We start from the raw sequence: 9,916 nt of genomic DNA, 5'->3' as shown, positions 1-9,916 counted from the left end.
AAGGAAGAAATCAAAAGAAGCAGAAAAAAGCAACACCAGCAGCCAACAAATGGCACTCAGAGAGCCGGCCCGGGTGTGTGGAATCCAGGCAGCCGGTGTTTCCCGGACAAGAGATTGTGGCTGCGGGAAGCAGAGGAGGCCAAGTGGGGGTGAAGAAGGGTAGGGAGTGGGAAAGCGTATATTGCCAATTACTGGTTGTTTTGTCTCCCGCTGGAAGGTCCATGAAGCTGCTTTCTCATACCCCCTGTTTGCTGGTCTCTGATAGTCCAAGATGGCGGATCCATGCTGCATTAGCTGGTAGGGGACCTCTGCATGAATCTCTCCTCGCTCTCCATTCTCTGTCAGTTTTCTCACTCCATTTGCTGCTTGGCTGAGTTCTTTATCTCTTCATTTGATGTTTTAGGGTTTCAGGATTGTTGTTTTCTTTGTTCAGCTTAGTTTTTTGGATATTTGCTGTGGAGGGACGGCGTGGTGCTTCTGCCTAGAGTGCCATTTTGCCGGAAGTCCCCTGTGTGTGTAAATTTTTGTATGAGAGACTAATTTGAATGGTAAACTTTCACTTAAAGTGCAACAATTAAAAAAAATAGGCAAAGTATATCAGAAGTAGTCTCGCTATCCTTGCTCGTAAGGAGCATTCTGGTTGTACTACTTCCAAGACAGATTTGTTCATGCTTATGGCAGTCCATGGTATATTCAATATTCTTCGCCAACACCACAAGTCAATTCTTCTTCAGTCTTCCTTATTCAACATCCAGCTTTTGCATACATATTAAGCTATTGAAAACACCCTGGCTTGAATCAGGCACATCTTAGTCTTCAAGGTGACATCTTTGCTTTTCAACACTTTAAAGAGGTCTTTTGTAGCAGATTTGCCCAATGCAATGTATTGTTTATTTCTTGACTGCTGCTTCCTTGAGTATTGATTGTGGATCCTAGTAAAAAGAAATCCTTGACAACTTCAATCTTTTCTCTGTTTATTATGATGTTGCTTATTGGTCCAGTTGTGAGGATTTTGTTTTATGTTGAGGTGTAATCCAAACTGAAAGCTGTTGTCTTTGATCTTCATCAGTAAGTACTTCAAGTTCTCTTCACTTTCAGTGAGCAAGGTCGTGTCATCTGCATATCTCAGGTTGTTAGCGAGTCTTCCTCTAATCCCGATGCCTCATTCTTCCTCCTACAGTCCAGTTTCTTGGATTATTTGCTCAGTATACAGATTGAATAGGTATGGTGAAAGGATACAAAGCTGACACACACCTTTCCTGACTTTAAACCGCATGGTATCCCCTTGTTCTGTTTGAACAACTGCTTGTTTATCTATGTACAGGTTCCTCATGAGTACACTTACGTGTTCTGGAATTCCCATTCTTCTCAATGTTATCCATAATTTATTATGAACCATAATTTATTATGATCCACATAGTTAATAAAACACAGGTAAACACCTTTCTGGTATTCTCTGCTCTCAGCCAGTATCTATCTGATACTAGCTATGATATCCCTCATTCCACGTCCTCTTCTGAATCTGGCTTGAACTTCTGGCAGTTCCCTGCCATGTACTGCTGCAGCTGCTTTTGAATGATCTTCAGCAAAATTTTACTTGTGTGTGATATTAATGATATTGTTAGATCATTTCTGCATTTGGTTGGATCACCTTTTTTTGTGAATAGGCATAAATATGGATCACTTCCAGTTGGTTGGCCAGATAGCTGTATTCCAGATTTCTTAGCACAGACAAGTGAGTGCTTCTGGTGCTGCATCCTTTTGTTAAAACATCTCGGTTGGTATTCTGTCAATTCCTGGAGCCTTGTTTTTCACCAATGCCTTCAGTGCAGCTTGGACTTTTTCCTTCAGTACCATTGGTTACTGATCATATGCTACCTTCTGAAATAGTTGAACATCCATCAATTATTTCTGGTATAGTGACTGTGTATTCTTCCATCTTCTTTTAATGCTTGCTATGTTGTTTAATATTTTCCCCGTAGAATCCTTCAATATTGCAACTCGAGGCTTGAATTTTTTTCTTCAGTTTTTACAGCTTTAGAAATGCTGAGAGCATTCTCTTTTGGTTTTCTACCTCCAGGTCTTTGTACATGACATTATAATACTTTGTCTTCTTGATTCACCCTTTGAAATCTTCTGTTCAGCTCTTTACTTGGTCATTTTTTCCCTTCTTTAGCTACTTGACATTCAAGAACAAGTTTCAGAGTCTCTTCTGACGTCCATTTTGGTCTTTTCTTTCTTTCCTGTCTTTTTAATGACCTCTTGCTTTCTTCACGTATGATGTGCTTGATTTCATTCCACAATTCGTCCGGTCTTCGGTCATTAGTGTTCAACACATCAAATCTATCCTTCAGATGGTCTCTAAATTGAGGTGGGATATGCTCAGGGTTATAGTTTGGCTCTCGTGGACTTGTTCTAATTTTCTTCAGTTTCAACTTGAACTTTCATATGAGCAATTGATGTTCTGTTCTGCAGTAGTTCCTTGGCCTTGTTCTGACAAATGATACTGAGCTTTTCCATTGTCTCTTTCCACAGTTGTAGTCAATCTGATTCTTGTGTATTCCATCTGGAGAGGTCCACATGTATAGTTGCCATTTATGTTGATGAAAAAAATATTTGCAATGTAAAAGTCATTGGTCTTGCAAAATTCTACCATGTGATCTCCGGAATCGTTTCTAGCATTAAGGCTGTATTTTACAACTACAAATCCTTCTACTTTGTCTCCAAACACCAGAAATTATCAATGCATCCTGACTGCATGTTTGATCAATTTCGGGCTGCAGAAGTTGGTAAAAATCTTCAATTTTTTCATCTTTGGTTGGCGGGTAAATTTGAATATTAGTTGTATTAACTTTTCTTCCTTGTAGGCGTATTGATATTATCCTATCGCTGAGAGAATTGTACTTCAGGATAGATCTTGAAATCTTTTTAACAATGAATACAACTCCATTTCTCTTTACTTTGTCTTTCCCTGCACAGTAGACAATATGATTGTCTGATTCAAAATGGCCAGTATCAGTCTATTTCTGCTCACTAATGCCTAGGATATCAACGTTCACAAGTTCCATTTCATTTTTGACGATTTCCAATTTTCCTAGATTCATAATCCGTATATTCTAAGTTCCAGTGATTAATGGATGTTTGCAGCTGTTTCTTCTTATTTTGAGTGGTGCCACATCAGGAAATGAAGATCCGGAAAACTTGACTCTATCCATGTCATTAAGGTTGATTCTACTTTGAGGAGGCAGCTCTTGCCCAGTCGTATTTTGAGTGACTTCCAACCTGAGGCGCTCATCTTTCGGCAGTATGTGAGACAATGTTGCACCGCTATTCATAAGGTTTTCGCTGGCTAATTCTTTTCAGAAGTAGACTACCAGGTTCTTCTTCCTAGTCTTAGTCTGGAAGCTCCGCTGAAAGCTGTCTGCCATGGGTGACCCTGCTGGTATTTGAATACTGGTGGCATAGCTTCCAGCATTGCAGCAACATGCAGCCCCCACTGTATGAAAAACTGACAAATGTGTGGGGGCTGTTATATATACATATATAGTATATATGCACACACATATATATGCATATATATATATTTGTGTAGATATATATGTATCCATTATATATATATATATTTTTCTAATGTTCTTTCTCTGTTACAGGATCTCATTAATTATACCACATTACATATAGTTGTCATCTCTCTTTCACACCTCGCACCTGTGACAATTTCTTACACTTTTCTCTTTTTTGATGATCTTTAGAGTTTTTAGGAGTATTGGTCAGGTATTTTGTACAAGGACCCTCTATTAGAATTTGTTTGATTTTTTTCTTATTATTAGACAGGATTTAAGGATTTGGGGGAGGAAGACCACAAAGGTAATGCGCCATTTTCATCACATCATATCAAGGGTATATATTATAATCATGATTTATCACTATTGATGTTGACCTTGATTATCTGACTAATGTAGGGTTTGTCCGGATTCTCCACTGTAAAGTTGTAAGTTTTCCCCTTTTCATACTGTACTTTTTGGGAGGCATCAGGAACCCACACTTAGAGAGTTATGCTTTTCCCTCTTTTATGGAATTACAGGAATTATTTGAAATTATTTTGCATGGCAGATTTGTTTCTTTCCTATTTATTCATTGGTGAGCATTTTTAAATTGGACTGTTTGACCATTTTCTAGTTGGATTGTTTGGTTTTTATTGTTGAGTTTTAAGAGTTCGTTGTATATTTTGTATACATGCCCATTTTCAGATGTGAGCTCTACATATATTTTCTTGCACTCAGGCTATTCTTTTTCATTCATTTAAGAATGATTTTTGCAGAGCAACAGTTTTAAAATATAATAAAATCTAACCCATGAATTCTTTTGTTTCATGGGTTGTGGCTTTGATGTATCAAAAATTCATCACCATACCTAAGGTCACCTAGATTTTCTCCTATGATTTCTAATAAATATTTTATAGTTTTGGGTTTTACATTTAGATCTATTATTCATTTGGAGTTAGTTTTTATGAAATGTGACTAGGTACAGTTTTTTTTTTTTAATGTGAACATCCATGCATTCAGATGCCATTTGTTGAACAAAACCATTTTTTTTTCCAATTAGGCTGTCTTTGCTCCTTTGACAAAGACAAAGTGACTTTTTTTTAGTTAGTCTATTTCTATCTGAGATAACCCTTCTGTTTCATTGATCTATGTGTCTATTCACCTATATCATGCTGTCATGATTACTATGTTGTCTTTGTTATCTAGGACTGCCATAACAGAAATACCACAAAAGAGTGACTTTAACGAAAAGAAACTTATTTTCTCACACTTTAGGAGACTAGTAGTCCAAATTCAGGTTGTCACCTCTAGGGGAAGGCTTTCTCTCTCTGTCAGCTGTGGTGAAAGGTCCTCGTTACTTGATTCCTGGTGATCTTCATGTGGTGTGACATCTATCTCCCCGATCTCTGCTTGTTTATGTTTAATCTGCTCTTTTTTGTATCTTAAAGGTGATTGGTTTATAATACATCCTACACAGACATGGCCTCAAAACATAACAAAGAAAATCCTTTCCCAAATGGAATTATAACCACAGGTATAGGGTTTAGGATTTACAACACATATTTTGGGGGGACACAAGTCATTAGATACCATTCAACCCTTTGCCCCCAGAAATCTATGTCCTTCCCACATGCAAAACACATTCAACCCATCACATCATCCCAAAAGTCTTAAATCAACTCCAAGTCCAAAATCTCATCTGCTGAATCATCCAAAACACATATGGGTGAGACTTTAGGTATATTCCATCCTGAGGCAAAATTCTTCACCTGTGAACCTGTAAAATCTAGAATACAAGTTATGTGCTTCCAAAGTAGAATAGTGGAACAGGCCAAAGGTATACATTTCCATTTCAAATGGGAGAAATTGGAGGGAAAGAATGGGCACCAAGCAAATCCAAAACCCAGCAGAACAAATAACATTAGCTCTCAAGTCTTGAAAATAATCTATTCTCCAGAACCATATGGGCAAGAACCTGGTCTTCCAGACTCTAGGTGTTGGCCATGCTCTCTGGATTCTGTGTGGAGGCCCCTTATCCCTGGACTTCAGCCCCACCTTCCAGGCCCGTTGGGTCAGCAACTCTACTCCATGGGATTTGGACAGCCCCATTCTCCTAGTCTATCTGAGTGAGAACCTCACCAACTTGGCACTGGCAGGCCCAGTTATTCTGCCACTTTTGCATGGCAGCCTCACCCCCTCAGCTTTGGGCTGCTGCCCCATCCTCTGGGCACATCTGAAGGGTAGCCACACACTCCGGAACCGAATTGGTTAAGTTCTAACTCTTTGAAACCTAGAACGCACTGGCTGCAGCCTTTGAAACCCAGGAGGCCATGGCTCTACCCTTTGAAACCTAGGCAGCCCTATTTCCCATGCTCCTTCAAACAGTTCTGCTCATGTCCAAACTTCTTCAGGCAAGGTCCTTTTCTTTTCTTGGATGACAACAAATGTAGCTCCTTTGGCCTGTTTCCTGCCTGTAGAATTCCAAGAGGCAGACAGCTTTCCATCCTTTTGTCCTATTTCTGTCCCCTTCAGTCTAAGCTGATGAGTGTTTGGCTGTGGTAGTTGGTTAGATCTAAGTCACGGGCTTAATCTCTAACAAAATATTGTGTAGTCACATCCTTGGTGAGAATTCTACGACGTGTTCTTGGTACAATGGAATTTTCCAAATCATTAAGTTTTGTTATCATTTTGCACAGTTCATTACTTAGTCTGTCTCTTCTCATATTATAAGCAGCAAAGAGAAACCATGAGTGCTCTTAAGATCTTGCTTAGAAACTCCTCAGCCAAATATCCAAGTTAATCACTTACAAGTTCTACCTTCCACCAAACATTTGAACATAATTCAGACAAGCTCTTTACCACTGCATGAAAAGCATTGCCCTTCCCCCATTGTCCAATCACATGTTCATCATTTTCTTTCAAAGTCTTACCAGAAGCACATTTAATGTCCACATTTTTAGCAACCGTCTTTTGACAGCACCATATGTATACTCTAAGATGATAGAGATTTTCTCTATATCTCTACTTACTTCCTTCTGAGCTCTCATTATGTTCATAATTCTATCAACAGACTCTTCAAGGCAATCTAGGCTTTTACTATTAGGCTCCTTAAAACTCTTCCAGCCACCGTCCATTACCTAATTACAAAACTACTTCCACATTTTAGGTATTTGTTAGAGCAGTAACTCACTCTCCGGTATCAAGTTTTGTCTTAGTTATCTAGTGCTGCTGTAACAGAAATACCACAAGTGGGTGGCTTTAACAAATAGAAACTTATTTTCTCACAGCTTAGGGGGCGAGAAGTCTGAATTCAGGGTTCTGGCTCTAGGGGAAGGCTTTCTTTCTCTGTCAGCTCTGGGGAAAAGTCCTCGTACCTTGACAGCAGTGGGTTTAATGGATATTAAACCTGTATCCCGTGACCTTGCTATAATCACCTATTAGTTTTAGGAATGTTGTGTGGATGTTGTTTCTGATTCCTTGGGATTTTTTACATAGCTAATGTGAATGTCATCTGTGAACAAAAACAGTTTTATGTCTTCCTTCCCAGTCTGTGTACGTTTTAATTCTTTCTCTTGTCTTTTCCATTGCCTGGGGCTTTCAGTACAATGTTGAATAGGAGCCGTGAATGGAGATATCTTTGCCTTATTCCTAATTATGGGGAAAGTGTCCAGTTCCTCACCATTAGTGATGACATCTGCTGTAGCTATTTTGTAGAACTTCTTTATCAGGTTGAGTATGTTCCCCTCAATCCCATTATGATGGGAGCTTTTTTTTTTTTTTTTTTTTCCCGAAATAGGTGTTGGATTTTGTTAGAAGCTTTTTCTACATCAACTGATATATGATTTATATATGATTTTTCTTCTTTAGCCTGTTAATATGATTAAATAAATTGATTCTCAAATGTTGATCTAGGATTGCGTACCTGCAGTAAATCATATTAGTTGTGGTTATAATTTTTTATACCTTGTTATATTCTATTTTCTAGCATTTTATTGACAATGTTTGCATCTATGTTCCTGAGAGATATTTTTCTGTAGGTTTCATTTAATGTAATGTCTTTATCTGGTTTTGGTATTAGGCTAATAAAGTCTGGACTCATAAAATCTGTTAGGAAATATTTCCCTGCTTTTATTTTCTGGACGACATTGCAGAGAATAGGTATCATTTCTTTTCCCCCATCATGTTTAATAGAATTCACTGGTGAAGTAATCAAGGCCTGATGATTTCTGTTTTGGAAGGTTATTAATGATTAATTCAAATTGCTTAATATATATATAAATTTATTCAGATTACCTGTTCATCCTTGTGTGAGTTTTGGTAGTTTTTATGTTGCAAGGAATTGGATTATTTCATCTACTGTATCAAATCTGAGAGTTTGGAATTGTTCGTAGTATTTCTTTAGTATCCTGCTGATGTCCATGGGGTTACACTCCTTTCATTTATGATATTAGTAATTTGTGTCTTATATTTTTTGTTCAGGGATAGTCTGGCTAGAGTTTTGCCAATTTTATTGATCTTTTCAAAAACCAGTTTTTTGTATTATTGATTTTCTCTATTATTTTCCTCTCTTCAATTTCATTTTTATCACCTCTAATTTTTATTATTTCTTTTGTCCTGCTTAATTTAGACTCAGACTGCTCTTCTTTCTCTAGTTTCCTAAGAGGGAGGATAGATTATTGATTTTAAACCTATCTTTGTTTCTAATATATGCAATTAATGTTATACATTTCTAAGTATTGCTTTTGTTACATCTCACAAATTTTATAGTTGTATTTTCATTTTAATTCAGTTTAAAATATCTTAAGGTATTCTTGAGACTTTCTCTTTGAATTATATGTCATTTAGAAGTATATTGCTTAATTTCCAAATATTTGGGTGGGTTTGCTATCTTTCTGTTATTGATTTCCAATTTAATTTCCTTGTGTTCTCAGAACATACTTTTTATGATTTATAGTCTTTTAAATTTTATTTTTGTACTTTAGGTGAAGGCTTATAGAACAAATAGTTTGTAATTAAACAGTCAGTACACATATTGTTTTATGACATTGGATAACAACCCCACGACATGTCAACTCTCCCTTCTCGACATTGGGGGACTTTTTTTTTTTTTGGTGAAAATATACATAGCCAAAGATACACCATTTCAAAAATTTCTACATGTACACTTCAGTGACATTCATTATGTTCTTCCAGTTGTGCTGCTATTCTCACTATCCTTTTCCAAATTATTCCATCACAATTATCTTCAACTCAATGTCCCCTAGACTTCACATCAAACATTTTGAGTTGCTGTTGTCAATTTGATCTCATATAGACAATTTTTTTTGTACTTTAGATGAAGGTTTACAGAACAAAATAGTTTCTCACTAAACAGTAAGTACACATATTGCCCTGTGACATTGGTTAACAACCCCACAACATGTCAACACTGTCCTTTGTCAACCTTGGGTTCCCTATCACCAGCTTTTCTGTCCCCTTCTGCCTTCTAGTCCTTTTTCCTAGACTGCTGTGCCACATTAGTCCCATTTTGTTTTATGGGGCTGTCCAGTCCCCGGCAGGAAGGTGAACTTCAGAAGTGACTTCACCACTGAACTAAAAGGGTGTCTGGGGGAGATACTCTTGGGATTTCTCCAGTCTCTGTCAGGCCAGTAAATCAGGTCTTTTTATGTGTGTTAGAATTTTCTTCTACATTTTTGTCCAGCTCTGTCCAGGACCCTCTGTTGTGATCCTGGTCAGAGCAGTTAGCAGTGGTAGCCGGGCACCATCTAGCTGTACTGAACTTAGTCTGGTGGAGACATTGGTACCTGTGGTCCATTAGACCTTTGGGCTAATTGTTTCCTTGTATCCTGTTCTCTTCATTCTCCCTTGCTACCGAAGGGATGAGACCAGTGGAGTATTTTAGATGGCTGCTCACAGGCTTTTAAGACCCCAGACGCTACTCACCAAGGTAGAATGTAAAACGTTGTCTTTATGAACTGTGTCACGCCAATTGAGCTAGATGTTCCTGGAGACCATGGTCCCCACAGCCCTCTGCCCAGCAATTCAGTCCCTCAGGGAGTTTGGATGTGTCTATGGGGCTTCCATGACTTTCCTTGTACAAGTTGTGCTGGCTTTCCCAGTGTTGTGTACTGTCTCACCCTTCACCAAAGTTACCACTTATCTATTGCCTACTTAGTATATCCTCCCCACCCCTCCCATCCTTTGTAACCAGCAAAGATTGTTACTTCTTGTGTGTAAACTTTTTCATGAGTTTTTTCAGTAGAGGTCTCATACAACATTTGTCCTTTTGTGATTGACTTATTTCACTCAGCATAATGTCTTCCAGTTTCATCCATGTTATGAGATGCTTCACAGATTCATCATTGTTCTTT

The sequence above is a fragment of the Trichechus manatus genome, unplaced genomic scaffold (assembly GCF_000243295.1).
Source record: "Trichechus manatus latirostris isolate Lorelei unplaced genomic scaffold, TriManLat1.0 scaffold00002, whole genome shotgun sequence".
NCBI lineage: Eukaryota > Metazoa > Chordata > Mammalia > Sirenia > Trichechidae > Trichechus > Trichechus manatus.
Note: the sequence above shows the minus strand (reverse complement) of the source record.